Here is a 17,287-nt window from a genome sequence, read left to right on the forward strand (position 1 = left end):
CTCTCCTTCTGCCCCTCATCCCTGCTTGTGCTCTCTCTCTGTCAAATAAATAAATTTAAAAAAATTGTAAAGATGGGAGCTAAACTTTCAAGTGTAGAAAGCACTGTTCTAATTCAAACCCTTATGAACTCTCAATAGACTGTTGTAAGGGCTGCTTACGTGTTCTCCTTGCCTTCATTGCCTCCATGTTGCACAAACATTTCATCACTCTAAAGCATGAATCTGATAAAGTTACTGTCTTGCTTCAGTGGTTCCTCCATGGTCTATGGAGAAATCTAAACTCTTCGGCACGTTATTCCTACAAGGTGTTCAGCATCTGGGCCCAGCTCTTGCCAGCACTCCTTCCTGTGTGCTCCATGCTTTAGCCACACCAAACCACCTGAGGCCTTGATCATGACAAAGACATGATGAAGACAAATCTCGACATCTTTGTAGATTTGTTATGCTTCTGTTAAAAGCAGTTCCCTCAGTTATGTGCATATAGAAGAGTGGGGAGAAGATACATGATTCTGGAAGCTAAATGTAAAAGAGGAAAGAAGACTTTTATCCTTACCAACATTGGGCCAAGTCCCATTCTTAAAACAAGGACTTGGGAGAAGAGTTTTTCTAGCAGGATATTTGATAGGGATGAAAGCAATACAAGTGTTTTGAGCTGAGGGCAAAAGTTATCTGTAAGAGGTTAGAAATGAACCATTGATGGGAGGGTAAAAGCAGATGTGAATGTCATTTCAAAGCTTCCTTTTGTTCTGTCTTTTGCCAGAAGTTAGATTTTCGTTCACTTTTCGGGTGAAGCCAAGTCTATTCTGGAAAAGCCACTGGTGTGGGTTCTGTAGTTGTATTTAAAGAGTGTGGTGGTTCAAGTAAGTACTTGGCAGCCTGAATGGGATTCCTCTCTGCCTCTCAGAGTCTGGGGTTTGTGAGGATTAATTGAAGTGCTAATATACTTAGCACAGTGTTTGGGCACATAGTGAACTCCACAGAGCTATTTGCCATTCTCTCGTGTGTCATCACAATATTGGAAAAAGTAAAGATACAGAGTTTGGGCAGAGGCCACTGGCGCATCTATGCTTCCCTCTTCTCTGGTTTCTCCTCAAGTGTTCTGATGCAAATCCAAGATACTACATCACTTCATCCACAAAAATTTCACTATATAATATATAATAATAATATATATATGTAAGTTGAACAGCTGCACAATATTTCACCCTGTAGACTTTTAAATAAAATCTTTATTTAAACTTTTTTTTAGCCATCTAGATTTTTAGGTGGTAGATTTTCAACTTTTCACTCTATTTCTTAATATATATATAGTGATATATATATTAATACATATATGTATATTGTAATATGTACATATTGTATGTAATATATAATTATATATCATATGTTTATATGATATATAATAGTTCCTCCAGATTAAATTATGAGATCAAAGGGTATGAACTTTTTAAAGACACTCACTTGATACATATTCCTGCACATTTGGCATTGATAAATGTTTTACTCTTACAAGCAACGTGAGCACTTAGTCTGTTTCATCCAGTGCTTCATTTCCAACATCTAGAACAATGCCTGACACAAATAATGCCCAATAAATGTTTGTAAATGAGTGAATGATGCTCCTTTTACATCATTCCTGCTTGCATTCATTCATTTGCTTGACAGATATGTATCGAGGACCCTCTAAGTTCCAGACATCATGCCAGGTACTGGGGGTACAGTAGCAAATGATGTTGCCCCCACTTCTGTCTACATAGAGCTAACCTCCCCATTCAGCGTTCTGGGCTGTGCTGCCTTAAGCTGGTGCCAGCCCACAGATTCTTGGTCTGTGGGGAGATCAGCATGGAAATTGAGAGTGATCATGTAGAAACAGGTATGGCAGTATGATAGTAATTTTATATTTTATGAATATCATAACCAAAAAATTCTTTTGTATTTTGAATGTATTTTTTAAAAACTATTTTCCTAGTAATTTATTTTTATTATATTTTGCAAGTGTGTTTGTCCAAGAAGGGGGAAAATAGCACTAGTCCTTCACTAAAGATAGGATGGGAAGCAATGCTCTGCTCTATTTCAGTGCAGGAAGAAAAAACTAGAACTTTTCATATGTATTTTTATATATCAAAGTAAAGCAATTGAGCTAAATAGTATTCAGTTCCAATGAAGACTGTGTTCTCATGAGGTTCCTGTGTCTTGTCGCTTTTCAAGCACACTTGCAAAGCCTCCTGGGAGAATAATGGGGGAGCCATAACCCCCAGGGTCAAGAGTGTCATGTTATCTCTGTTTGCTTTCAGCATATTGCAGGGTTATACAGTTTGGCTGGGCCTAGTTAAATGTATTTGCAGATTATATTATCTGGTATTAACTAAACCACCACTGCAAAATGAACAAGAGACTAAAAATATTCCTGCAAAGAAATCATAAACTGAAATAATGGCACCAATGTAAACACAAACTAAAAATTAAAAAGTGGCAGAGCCGTTGCTCTTATAACTAAAAAAACTTCTTTATCAGTCATATTACAAGGCAAAAAATAAAAAAAACAACAAAATGACATCTGACAATGAATCACACAAAAATTGAGGTTATCAAGAAGAAAGAGTTGAAAAATATATTTACAATGTAGTAATGTATTACAGTGTAATAATGAGCCTCAGCTTAGTATCTTGACAGATATACTAGTAATAGCATAGAGGCATCACCAGAGTACAATATTTACAAAGCAGGCATCCAAATGTAAGAGAATTCTCTGAATCTCTGTAGATATGTCAATAAAGATGGAATCTCTGTCACAGTCACTCAGAGCTGCATGTTGGTTGTTAGAAAAAGGAAGATAAAATCCCCATTAAAAGAGAAAATCTTCAATATTATGTTTTCCAGACAAACATTGTGATTTTTTCTAGACAGCCTTTTTGAGGTTTGCCAGTCTATGATTACAAGATATACCCTCCCCTCCTTCCTAAGGTTCAGAGGACCTTTGTCCTTGCAATCTTGGAAGCTGGTCTTAGTTGGTAAGAACTCCCACAGTTTGTATGTTAAGAAAACAGACTTATGATCTTGCAACTTTCTCTTAGGAATAATCTCTTTCATCTTGCAAATCAGCGACAGTGTAGATTTTAAATGTGAAGTCTGTGGTCTTACCTTTAACAATACTCAATTTAATACTTCACAAAATTTCATTAAATTAGATGAAAAATTGATTAGAAGCCATTTTTTGAGTTTCTGGATTTAATAGCAAAAGGCAAAAAGCCACATCATAGTGGGGGAAATACCAGAGCCCACCAAAAGCACAAGTGTGGTTAGAGAAGTTGTGTTTACTGCTCTTGCAGTCTGGGAGAATGCACAGCCGGGGGAACCATGGATGCCTCAGGAAGGTGTTGGAAAGAAACGATGATAGGATTTGGGCTTTTGTTAGGTGATTTTGGAGGAGGGTTCAAACAACGGCTAAGGAATGATACTGTCAGGAAGCAGTGATTAGGTCCTTTACTAAATCTCATCTTATTTATGTGATGAGAAGCAAGGCTACTGCTGTGATTTATAAGGAAAGAGCAGTGACTTATTCTAGCCAGGAGAGGGCGATGTTTGGTCATTTTGTGGTTTGAACATGATGTTTTGACAGTTCAGACCGGAGGACGGGGTGGTCTTGCTTTTGTTTTGGTGGATCGTGGCCACAGAATGGCCTTGTCTGATGTTGGTGTGAAATGGTTTGTGTTCAGTAGGAGAACACTCATTTGTTGCGTGAGTTTTCTGTGAGTGCTGGGCGGGCTCCTGGATGTCATGGGTATGTTTCTAAGAACTTTGGCAATTACTCTGAGAAGCTAGGAAGCTATTCCAGGGCTTGAGCAGAGGAATACCACTATCCGTCTTTTGTTTAGAAAAGACCCTGGGAATATAGGTGGATAATTTATTTTACAATAGAGTACTTTCATATATTTCAGGAAGACAAATCTATGCATGAATCTTCCACAAAATTACTTCAAATCCTGCTTCTTTCTGCTGGTCAAATTTTGTCAAGGCATCTTGCATTGCATCTTAATCAATATGACAGAATACATCCTGAAGAATAACAACCCTTATTTTTGCATGTGACTTACTTAATGTTCATTATATAAAAATTTAACCAAAGTTTGGAAAATAAAACACACCCTTTTAAAATAATTTTACTTGGCTCTCTCAGACATCGTCACTGAACCTAATCATATTAGCTTGAACAGAAAAAGAAAAAGAAAAAGAAAACTGTCCTAATAAGGCATTTGATTTTAGACTGTAGAAGTAAGAGAGAAATTTGTTATTTGCTTAGAAGTAAGAGAGAAATTTGTCATTTGCTTAGAATTTTAGTAAAAGTTTAAGCCCCTCATGCAGGATGCCCTGTGCTACACATTCAAGCAAACAAATAGAAAAGCATCTCAGAAGTTAGGAGTCTCAAGGCTTAATGAGGCTTGCCCTCCTTTCTGGAACTGAAGGAGTGTTTAGAGAAATTTGGTTTGTGCCAGGCTGCACTGTCACAGTGTCATGCCAGTCTGGGGGTAGAGCATGAGTCAGACCAATGTGACGATCCTCTTCTGACAACTTCTTTCTCTAAAATTTGTAAATCATTCAGCACGAACAAATATTCCTTTTTAACAGCAATCATTTAAAGAGTAATGATTACATATTTAAAATATTTAAAAAAACGCAGTAAAAAACATAACAGGAAACTACCACCCATATTTAACAGATGTCAACATACTTCCGAAATTAAAAATACCCTGAGATATTTTCTTAGAGAATCGTAGGTTTAGAGTTGTGATTTTGCTGACAGGAAGTGGGAAGAGAAAGAGTCTATCTGATGGCAAATGAATGGGGTGTGTCAGTCTAACTTAAGCACTGTTAATGACATGTAAATATTTCTACCCTATTTTCCACATCGATGTCATTAGAAGTTTCTGGCACTGACCCACACATTGTGCTATGCTCCCCAGGACTCAGGATTTGGGATAGCTAGCATGTGAATTATTTAATAAAACATAGTTTCCAAAGTGATAAACATACTTCGGGAAAGTATTTCTGACAGGGAGGAGGCCTAAATATGTATTTCTAAAATGCATCCTTTTCACATTTGTTCTCCTCTTTTTTCTTCCTCGGCTCCTGCTATCTCTATTCTCAGTCTTAGAAGCTCTCAGTTCTGAGTGATGCTGTCTTCCTTTAGCATTCTGTTTCCCAATTAAGTTCATTCTAAGATTTGGAGTAAGATAGTAAGTTGTCCAAAGTTCTCACTAAATCAAATATGATTCTGAAAAAATTCTGTATACACACACCATCCTATATATACACATCATCCTATGTATACACATCATATATATATTTTTTCTAAAAACCTAAGATTATTCTAAAAATGAGAATTAAAAGAACACAAAGTTGAAAGTTGGGGCATTATTGTTGATTATGACTTGTGAGTTTATTATGTGGTTAATATATGGAATTTTGTATTTGTTGATTGATATTTTTCTCTATATTGAGAATGTATTCACTTTGTATTCTGAGTTAAAAGAATTAAATCTTAAGAATTGATTTCTCTCTCTGTCTGTCTGTTGATCTACCTACCTGTCTGTCTATCAAGAGAGCTACACCTCCCACATCTCTATATCTATAACTTCACACTTGAGAAAATGGAAACATCAGGCGATGGTTCCTGTCACATGGCCACATTCAGCCACAGTCATCAGTATTTTGAGAAACAAAACTAATTTTGATGGCTTTTATGACTTTTATGGCTGGGTCTGGCCAGACTTCCCAGCATCATATTTAGGCTCCCCTGTTAGCATATATCCTATCACGTGGCTATTCATCATTCCATGGAAACAGTGCATGTTAAGTCTCTGTTCTCCTTTTGTTATTTTTTTTTTCCTACACGAGATGTCTATTCTTCCCTTTTTGCTTGGCACAATGTTACACGTGCTTCAAGGCTCAAGTCAAATGTCACCGTCTCTCCAGGTAGAACGAACTCCCATTGTGGAGTGTACAACCTCTTTAGCATTTATCAAAGTGTGCACACTCAGGTACATGGCTAGCTCCCCAAGGAAGCCTTGTCTTGTTAAAATAGCACAGACTTCAGAGCACAGGGCTGGAGTTCCAGCTCTGTAAACTTCAGCTCTGTAGATTCTAGGTACAACTCTTCTATGCAGTGAGAATAATCATATTTACCTTGGGGTGTTATTGTTAGAAAAAAAGGCTATCAATAGACACATTGTTCTCCATTGACACTGGTTACATTATGATCGTTTTTTTTTTTTTTTTAAGATTTTTATTTATTTATTTGAGAGAGAGTGCAAGAGGGAAGAGGGTCAGAGGGAGAAGCAGATTCCCCACTGAGCGGGGATCCCGATGCGGGACTCGATCCCGGGACTCCAGGATCATGACCTGAACCAAAGGCAGTTGCTTAACCAACTGAGCCACCCAGGCGATTGTTGTAAGGTTCTACTCATGTCTGTGTCTTTGTACCCTAGTACCTAGCACAGAGTCTAACTAGAGCATACTTTCAAATATTTATTGAATGAATGATAGAATGTGGACACAGAGATTAAATCTAGAAATTGACAAGAAAGCAACTGAACGTATTTACAATGTACTCTATTAGTATCAATCACATAAACTCTAGCAGGACATGAGGTACAGCTAAAGCAATGAGAAAAATCTCATCTTGTCATTTTGTAATAATATATTTTCAATTTAACTTCTGATTAGAAAGAGAAACCAGAATCCTAAATTCTACTGCCTTGATTTACTTGTACAAAATAATTTCTGGATGAAACAACTGGCTTCTATCCTTTCAACTCAGAATTTTTAACTCAGAGGTCCACAATCGTTCAAAATTTGGTTAAATACAAAATCAAAGCTAATTCAGACCATTAATTACAGAGCTTCTAATGTTCTATTCAACTCTGATAGCTCTATTCTCTTGAGAAAAACCACAACCATAAAAGAGTTATTCCTGTTGGCTTGGAAATTTCAACTTCTTTGGGATTTTACCCAACTCTGCATTTATTAAACCATATTTTTCCACTCGCTAAGAATAAGGTGCATTGGAAAATTGCACAGATTAGTTTGGACTAGTCTGCATTTAGCATCACCAAAAATAAGCCAGAGCTGTGAACCAAGAAGAGTGGACAGATGCCATTTTGCCTGCCCAGTGTCTGTTTCTCCTTAGGTCACAGTACCCACAGTTACAGTGGGGATTTGACTCCCCCCCAGTGTCTCGTCTTGCTAGGATTGTAAAGCAAGATGTTTCTCACTCTCTTGTCCAATCAGTGGTGACCCGCTAGGCTCCTTATGCATCCCACACTCTGTCCCCTGATGTCCAGGTGTCCACCGCATCCAGGCTCCAGAGCTGCCCTTGGTTCTAATCAGCCCAAAGCTAAGTTCTGCAGTTTCCTTTCCACTTTGGGGACTGCCTGAGGGCCCTGCGATAAGTCCCCTTTTACTTGTTTCACAGAGTGAGGTCTTCTTACAACCAGAGAATCTTAAGTAAGACATTTAAGAAAATTTGGAGTTAAGGGGAAATATTTTAATCTCAACATCATCTTAACCATTGTCGACTACCTATATCAATCCACTGCACAATGACAAATATCTAATAGCAGATGGATCCTACATGACTATGAGTGGTTGGGCAGCCCTTCTGAGCCTTGGCTTTCTCATCTGTAAAACGATGATGATAAAGCAGCTAGATATATTTTTTTCTATAGCTCTACTGTGAGGACAAATTTAAAAAAATGTAACAAAAATCTTTCTCAAATCATAAAGCACTCTATAAAGTAAGGTATTTATTTGCCTCATCTATTCTTTTAACACACATTACCTACAAAATAATATTTTTACCATGGGGTTATTTTGGTTTTCAGAGTGTATATTTTAAGGAAATAGTCAACTCTTTTCTAAAATGTGCATTCTATGTGTCTGAACATCGATGATATCCCAAGCAGGTACAATGGCTCCTTGCTTTATTTTGGTTTGCAATAATCTCCAGTATTCTTGTTACTTCATTTCAATGGGTCCACATAATAAGGGGTATATGTTGAAGAGATATTTTAAGGGAGATTTTTGAGGATGAATCAGCCACCTTGGCCTCCTCCTTATTTCTTGAACATCCCAAGCATGTTCCCACCCCAGGGTCTTGGCACTTGCCAGCTCCTTTGCTGTCCCCCTGACCTTTGCCTGACTGGTTCTTTTCTTTCTTTTAGACTGTGAGGGAATGCCAAGTTACGGGTAAGGCTTCCCTGACTGACCACCCTCCCTAACTAGACCCCCTTTTCCATTGCTCACCATCTGACATGCTCTCTCCATCTGCTCCCCAAGACAGTGTAAGGCCCATGAAAGAAAGGGCTCTGTCTTTAGGCAGATGTTATTTCTCCGGAACCTAGGGCCGGGACTGCCGCACAGGAGATAATTGGCTTGCTAAATGAAAGAATAAAGTACTCACTGTGTATCCACCCTCCAACACTTGCTGAGTTAACCATACCTCAGATTTACTAGGTCATGTCATCCTGTGAAATTTTGCAGGTCGTGTTGAATAACCCAAGTCTCAACTTCCAGGCTGCCCAGGCTGACCCTTGTAATTTCTGAGGGACCAAAATATGTTTATTTTGTGATGCTGCCTCAGGGATTCCAATGTGCAGCTGTGGTCAAGGCCCTCAACAGCAGTCACTTACCCACACCACCCCTGCACTGGAGCCCTCGGTGATAGTGGTCAAGACACAAAGATGGGAGTTTGGGGGTGGTCAATACAATACTAACAGTGTGTATTAGTCAGTGTTCTTCAGAGAAACAGAACCAACGGGATGTGTATATACACATATATATACACACATGTCTATCAACCCATCAGTTGACCAACTGATAGATAAATAAAGAGATTCATTGTAAGGATGTAAGTCACATGATTATGGAGGTTGGTAAGTCCAAAATATGCAGAGCTGACGGCTGATGTCCCAGTTCAAGTCCAAAGGCTGGAAGCTGCTGCAAAACCAGGAAGAGTCCATGTTCCAGTTTGAAGACTGTCAGGCAGGAGAATTCTCTCTTACTTGTGGGGGGGTGGAGGGAGGATCACTTTTGTTCTAGTCAGGCCTTCACTGACTGGATGATGCCCACCCACATGGGGGAGGGCAAGCTGCTTTACTTAGTCCACCAATTTAAATATTAATCTCATCCAAAAACACCCTCACAGACACACCCAGAATTATGTTTGAGCGAATATCTGGGCACCCCCGTAAAACTGACACGTCAAAGGAACCACCACATCGTCACACATATCACCACTGGGCTTTGTGCTTCTAGGTTTGTTTTCATCCCACTTAATTCCATGAATATGTTATTCATATTCAGACATAAACACAAAAGTTTTATTTACTATGACTGTCGGCTTTTGGATCTCCTTTGTAATAGCTCTACAGAGTCTCTCCTATGCGTCCAGTCAAAATATTGGCTATTAGCCTTTGGCTATGCACAGCTTCCTCTCTGGATGTTTTTCCTCCACTGTAAGTGTTCTATAAAACAAAAAAGGAAAAATAATTACTTAACTCCTGAGAATAATTTTAAAAAAATCATGCAAGAATATCTTCACATGAATCACGTTAAATTCTAATATTTCCTTTTGAATTGAAGATAAGATTCCTAAGTTCGTCTTTTTCCCCTGGAAATAAAAGGAAAAGCTTGAAACGGAAGGACAAAGCCTTAGGATGAGGGCAATGCTCACTGGGGATATAGGTGCTGATGTGGAGAACAAAAGCAAAAGGAAATGTAGATAAGATTAAATTTCCTTACAACTTGCAGCCCATTGACAAAGAGTACAATATTCTTCCAGAAACTCCCAACTGTCTTAATGTTAATGCTTTGCTAGGAGAAAAAAACAACCTTAGCTTGACAATAGCCAGGCCTCCAGGATCCTGTAAGTCTTTAATATATGCAAATCCTTTTGGAAACTTCCCTCATCTCTGCCCCTCCCAACTTAAAAGTATATAATCAATTGCTCCTCAAAATCCCAGTGCAGCTCTTTTTGCCCATGGGTCCTTTCTCCGTGCTATAATAAAAGGAAATTTTTGCACCAAAAATGTCTCAAGAATTTCTTGAACGTTCACTCCCAGCTCATACCACATCAGGTGTCAGGCAGCCCCTACCTTGTGAACTTTCACTATTTGGCTCCTTCACCACCAAAATGAAGGTTAAAAGCTTAGAAAGGCATAAGCCCACAAACTCTGAGTGAATGAAAAATGCTTTTAGTCTGTCCTTGGTCAGGAGAATGAGTGGTGAGTGGTCACGGTGCAGATGGTGACTAAAGGAAGGCATCAGAAAAGATACAGAACTGCAAGTGTCTGTAGAGGGGCAGGGGAATGGCTGATAAAGGACATGCCAGCCCTGCCTGGGGGTCTCAGGAAGGACCTCAGAAGGGGAGCCAGCCGGTGAAGAGGAAGGCTGGGCTAAGAACAGGAGGAGCATTTGGAATGGGTGTAGTAGCTGGATCCTAGATTCTCCCCTTCCTCTGCTCTGTTCTGATGTAGGAAAAAAGTTAGGGTTTGAGGCCGATGGCCAAAAAAGAATTCTTCAGACATTTTTTGGTGCAAAAAGGTGGTTTTATTAAAGCACGGGGGGAGAAACCTGGGTGGCTCAAATGGTTGAGCGTCTGCCTTCTGCTCAGGTCATGGTCCTGGGGTCCTGGGATCGAGTCCCAGATCGGCCTCCTGACTCAGCGGGGAGCCTGCTTCTCCCTCTCCCTCTGCCTCTCCCCCTGCTCATGTACTCTCTCTCTCTGTCTCACATGAATAAATAAAATCTTTAAAAATAAATAAATAAAAAAATAAAGCACGGAGACAGAACCTGTGGGCAGGAAGAGCTGCCCCGGGGTCATGAGGAGTGGCCCATTATATACTTTCAAGTTGGGAGGGGGTTAGGGATAGTGTTAAGTCTCTAAGGAATTTTGGAAGCAAGGTTTCCAGGACCTTGAGGGGGCTAGGTATTGTTGGGAAAAGGTCATTTATTACCGTCTAATAAAACCTTAGTTATGAGACCCTTCAGATGTATATCGGTGGGCCATATGCTTGGGAGTGACTGCCAACATGTATCTTGGGAGGTTTAGAGATAAAGGAAGTTTCCAAAGGAATTTTTGTATGTTAAGATAGACTTACAGGATCCTGGATGGGGAGGTGTGGCTCAGGCTAGGATTGCCCTTTGCCCTTAGCAAAGTATTAACATCCAGGCAGTTAAGTCCCTAGAGGAATGTCATTCTGCCTGTTTTAAGGACTTATCAGTGGGCTGTAGGTAATAATTTTTCTTCTGCCTTTGTTTCCCACATCATGTTCCACAAGCACCCTTTCCCACAATGGCATTAGAAGTTTATTTTCTGATGAGAATGAGTCACATTGGGCTCAAACTCACCAGGCTCAACACAGGGTGGGATGAGGATGAGTTAAAGAAATCTAGGGATGGGAGAAAGGAAAAACGCCTCCAGGTCGAAGCCTGGTCCAGGTGTCCTCAGAGAGATAGGCCTAAGGCATGGAGGAACCAAGAACCACCGCACTCACCCGGAGCATCCATGCCCCTGCCTCAGCCTTGCCCAGGCTTGCCCAGGGAGCTTCTTAGTGGACTACTTCCCTTTCCCTGAACATTTCTCTGGATAGTCACTGTGGTGCCCAGGACCACCAAGGGTGCCCCCAGGACCCCCAGCAGCCTCTGACCCTGGGCCTGAGCTAACCAGCCCCACATGGCCAGGGGAAAAAAAAAAAGAAAGAAATCTGGGAATGAATGGATAAAGAAGGTGTGGTATATATATATATATATATATATATATACAATGGAATATTAGCCATCAAAAGGAATGAAATCTTGCTATTTGCAACGACGTGGATGGAACTGGAGGGTGTTATGCTGAGCGAAATAAGTCAATCAGAGAAAGACATGTATCATATGACCTCATTGATATGAGGAATTCTTAATCTCAGGAAACAAACTGAGGGTTGCTGGAGTGGTGGGGGTGGGAGGGATGGGGTGGCTGGCTGATAGACCTTAGAGAGAGTATGTGCTATGGTGAATTGTGCAAGACTGTTGAATCACAGATCTGTATCTCTGAAACAAATAATATATTATATATTAAAAAAAAAAGGAGAAGATAACAGGAGAGAAAGAATGAAGGGGGGGGAAATTGGAGGGGGAGACAAACCATGACAGACGATAGACTCTGAAAAACAAACAGAGGGTTCTAGAGGGGAGGGGGTGGGGGTGAGGGGCTGGGTTAGCCTGGTGATGGGTATTAAAGAGGGCACGTTCTGCATGGAACACTGGGTGTTATACACAAACAATGAATCATGGAACACTACATCAAAAAGTAATGATGTAATGTATGGTGATTAACATAACATAATAATAAAAAAATAGAAAAAAATAAAAAAAATAAAGAAATCTGGGGAACTGAGAGATTCCAATTCCATAGGTGAATGGGGAAATGTTCATACTTCTCTCCCCATTGGTTCCTGGCATTCCTTTCAGGTGGGGCACTGGGGTCTCTTCTCTGGAGAAACTAAGCAGCCTCAGGGAAAATGCCTGAGATAAGGGACTTATGAGGCTCCAGGTCCCTGGCTGATTCATGTTCAAGGAAGCCCATTCCTTCCAAGTCCTGCCCAGTGAGAAGTGGTTTCAATAGGTTTTTCAGTGTCTCATTCTTAAGTGTGAATTAACAGCCATACCAGCAATAAAGTCATAAAGTCAATGAATAAAAAAAAGAAACAAAATAAGAAAATAACAAAGGAACTCAGTGGGAAAATGATAATAAAGATATTAGAATAAAACAGTAAAATTATACTTAATGCTCTCAGAGAAATAAGAGATGATGTTTTATTCATGTAAAAATATCAGAAGGAACAAAGAGAGAACAAGAAAGAACTCTGGATAATAAAATATGTGAGGACTCAAACTAAAAACAGTTAAAGATTCAGAAGATAGAGTGGAGAAAGCCAAGCAGAAGAAATGAAAACAAGATGGTAAAACAGTGAAAACTGGGAGAGGAAAGATAAAAGTAGTCTGTGAGTTCCAGTGTTTTTTAAAGAATTTCTTTAAAACAGAAATTTTCTCTAGAAGAGAGAAAAATCTTTTTTTAAAGCAAGTTTTTTTTTCAAAACTGAAGAAAATTATTTTTGGGGGTTGGTCTATCCTCTCCTCCCACTAACCTAACTCCCCAAGAGAATAAGCAATACAAGAAAGAGTCTAAATGTATTGTGGAATTAAAATAAATGTTTTTTTTCTAAGATTTTATTTATTTATTTGACAGAGAGAGACACAGCGAGAGAGGGAACACAAGCAGGGGGAGTGGGAGAGGCAGAAGCAGGCTTCCCGCCGAGCAGGGAGCCTGATGCGGGGCTCGATCCCAGCACCCTGGGATCATGACCTTAGCCAAAGGCAGACGCTTAACGACCGAGCCACCAGGCGTCCCTAAAATAAATGTTTTAAAGCAAAGATGAAAGATCGGAATACTCTGATACTTCTGAAGATCACACTGGAATTGAGAAAGACAATGGAGACACACCTTCTAAATTACAAAGGACAATAATTCTAACCCTTGAGGGCAGAGCAGACAACTCCATACATGGGAGTTCTCAAAAAGCTTACCACTCAAATACACTCCCAAAGAAAAGCAGAGGTCTTCTTCCAGTATGAAGGTATAAGTCAGAATAGAGTAAGATTCCGGTTCTGGAGAACAAGTGAAGTGACACAGTCAGAGGGCAACAAAAGTCCCAGGGAGACAGCTGAGCAGCAGAGCTGGGTGTCCAGTTCCTATTGGAGCCTAAGAACAGGGCCCTCCCTGCGAACAAGAAAGCAAACTGATAAACTACTAGATGAGCTGGACTACATGGAAAATCGTGTTCAAAATGTTTAAATGATAGTGTTAGGAAGCTTAGGAACTAATAATTAATAATAGGGATGTAGAAAAATCAAGCTGATGGAAAAATCAGTCAATTAATAAAATTGTACAGAAAAAATGTATTTATAGTATGCTGATTAGCTCAGCAGTGAAACAATACTCACAGAAGGTCAATAAAAGTATTTACACACAACGTTAATGATGAAACATTGCAATGTGTTTATACTGGGAGGAAAGCAGGAGAAAAATAGGGGTAGCCAGCATAGAGACGAAATCCCCATCCTTCACAATCAGATGTCAGTAGACCATAGCGAACCAAATAAAAAAGCATTTCTAAAACTGGAAATACAGAGGTAAGCTTTGAGGAAATAGTTAAATGAATTGAATGTGGTAGGCTCTGAGAAAGATACCCAGGGGTGAAAAAGGGAGGGGCGAAAGATCGGAGGTTTTCATGTGTAAATGCATCACTTCAATGGTTCAAAAATTAATTTTAAATAGATATGTTTCAGTAAAAATATAACTTCTTATATTTTTTTAAAATAATTTTTCTGTATCTCCTATATTTTCTATAATTTCTTAAATTAGGAATCTATGATAAAAATATTCCTCAAACTGAACCTGAAGTGATCAGTGATGTGCTCCAGGAGGACCATTTTAGGAAGATTTAATAGAAGGCTACTTCCTAAGGAATGGGCTGGGTGTAAGCAACCAGCAGGGAGGTCCCCAGACTGGAGGGAAAGTCTTGCACAGCCAGTAGCGTTAAGGAGACCTGGAATCTAAGGGAGGATCCCACTCGCAGGCTGGGGAAGATCCAGGAATAAAAATTCTGCTTCTTTTCCCTTCATCTGCTCTCCCACTGGGACTCAGGAGCTCTGGGAGTTAGTGAGGGGGCTAGGGGGGAAGGGCGGAGAAGAAGCACTGGAAGGAGCACACGGAAGTTACCTGCAAGACAATGGAAAACGATGGACTACTACCAACCCCAACCGGTGCACCTGAGGCCTGGCTCTCAGGTGCAAAGTTCTCCAGCTTAGCCCTGCCAGTGCTGTTTGAATCAAGACAGCGACACCTGTGACGTCTGCAACATGTGTGTTCTTCCCTGGATCTTATCTCTTCCTGCTCAGTCCAGCCCTCTAGACTTTGGTCCCTGGGCAACTGGCTTCAATTTCTGAATTTATGGGGGCTGTTGGCCTTTTCCTCCTCTGCTAATCTCTCGTTGTGGGCTGCATCGCTGCTCATGATCTACCTACCCCAAAGGCAGGCAGCGTGGAATGATGCCACAGGGTGGGATCAAACCCTCACTGTGAGTGCCAGCTACGTGACTTTGGGAAACTGTTAACGTCTGAGTCTCATTGTCTTCTATGAACTGGGGAAAATGCTTCCTACGTTTTCTATGAGGATTAAATAAAGAAATTTATGTAAAGCAACTAGCACAATGCTCAATAGTGAGTGTTATTTCCTCTTATTTCACACAGTGAAGTTACAAGTTATTAAGAGAATGTTTCATGGGGTTGGTGAGGGTAGACGTGATGAACTCCAGGAATCAAGGGAGAAAAGTTTCATGGCAGAGAAACTTCCAGACTTTTTAGAAAGAAGTCAAAGAAAACGCTGTGAGAAGTAAGGCCTGAATTATTTTACATTACAACACAGGGAATGGAATAACTACTGTGCAAATTTTGGTTTCCTCATTTTAAGAATAGGACTAATCATGCTAGCACCTATTTGGGTTGCCATGACAACAAATGTGCTAGTACATTGAAAGTGCTTAGAGCAAGGCTGGGCCCACAGAAAAACTCATGCCAGTTATTTTCAGGGGGTTTCCTGAGCCTTTGAAACTTCCCCCATGCTTGCTACTTTCCAAATCTCTGTTGCCTTTTGGTAAAATAGTAGTAAAAGCCCAAATAACACAGTGGGTTTTTCTTCCCCAAGAAAGTAAGGAAAATGGGAACTGGAAAAATAAGAACAGTCCCTAAGCCAATCTTCAGAGAAGAGAGGAAGAATGCTCCTTGAGAAAGGCAATATGCAGAAAGAAAGGAAAGAAAGCTCAATTTTTAGAGATCCCAGAAAAAATTTGATCTAGGTCGCCTGACAGGAGGTCCAGGTATAATTTTCTGACCCAAGAAAATGAACTGCCCATCTTCAGTTCCCATCAGCACGCAATTGTCTTGTGCGTTTCCAAAGTTCTTCTACATCTAGTTCTATGCCTTATGCCTTAATGCAGTGGGCTAGCTCAGTAATATGTCTTCAGCCAAACAAGCAGGGTATTTCATCGTTTAGGCTCACCATTTAGGCAATTATCTCCGCCATTCTCATACTTCTTTGATGATGTGTTTCCATCTGTCCATTGTCCATTTTCTCTTCAGTCCTTTTGAGTAATGTGTACTCCTGGCTGGGGTGATGCATAGTCTATAATCATGTTGGTGAATATCTTCACTATATTTTTAGGCTTACCTGTAATTATCAAGTAGAATTCAATGTAAAGAGAAGGTAAGGTGCATGCAAAATATTCACGGCATCTTCTAATTGCCTGACGCCTTTTTTGTTTTTCAGTATATTATATTAGTGTAGAAAAGTTCTTTCAGCAGATATTTATTGAACATCTACTATACACCAACTACTGTAAGTCTGGGGAGAGAGACTTTAAAGATAGGGATGCCATGTTTGTAAAAATAGCTGCAAGTGTATGTAAAGGAGGACAGTATTTCAACTACCAAGACACTAACAAATTATTTGAAGAGTCTTCTTAAATCAGACCTAGACAGTGGACTGTGTTTTTTCCAACCTGTTTATTTGGCTCCCCTAGATATCCATGGGGATTTACACAGCAGTCTATATTAAATTTGTGAGGAACAGCCAAGAAAATTTTTCCTTAAAAGCATTTATGTTTACCACAGTTGTGATGAGAAGATGGAGACAAAAATATCACATTGAGATGGTGATCAATTATGATTTTCAGCATAAGCTCCAGAATCTCTTAAAATCAAATTGTTGTTTTTCATTATTCTTTTTACATTATTTTTGTATTAAAATGCATTGTTATGAATTATTTCAAATAGTAAAATAGATATATCCACAGTTTTTAAGAAATACATAGTCAGGGTCTGGAAACACTGTAGTTTTCAAGTTGAAACAGCTGTGAATGATGAAAGTACTTGCTTCTGGGGTGAGCAAACAGTATTCAGTTACTTAATCCTATTATCAAAGTGAGTTAACAAAATGCAGTTTAAATAGTACCAGTTCAGAGCTGCTAGCAGAGATCTGAAAAATGAATGTGTGGTATAGATTTCTGGCATCTCTGGCTCTAAGCAAATACCCATTAGTTTCAGACTTTCTAACGTACGTATGCTTGTGTGCGCGTGCGCGCGTGTGTGCGTTCATTCAACATTAAATACATCCCTGACGTCTGAC

This window comes from Zalophus californianus, chromosome 4, assembly GCF_009762305.2.
Source record: "Zalophus californianus isolate mZalCal1 chromosome 4, mZalCal1.pri.v2, whole genome shotgun sequence".
NCBI classification, from domain to species: domain Eukaryota; kingdom Metazoa; phylum Chordata; class Mammalia; order Carnivora; family Otariidae; genus Zalophus; species Zalophus californianus.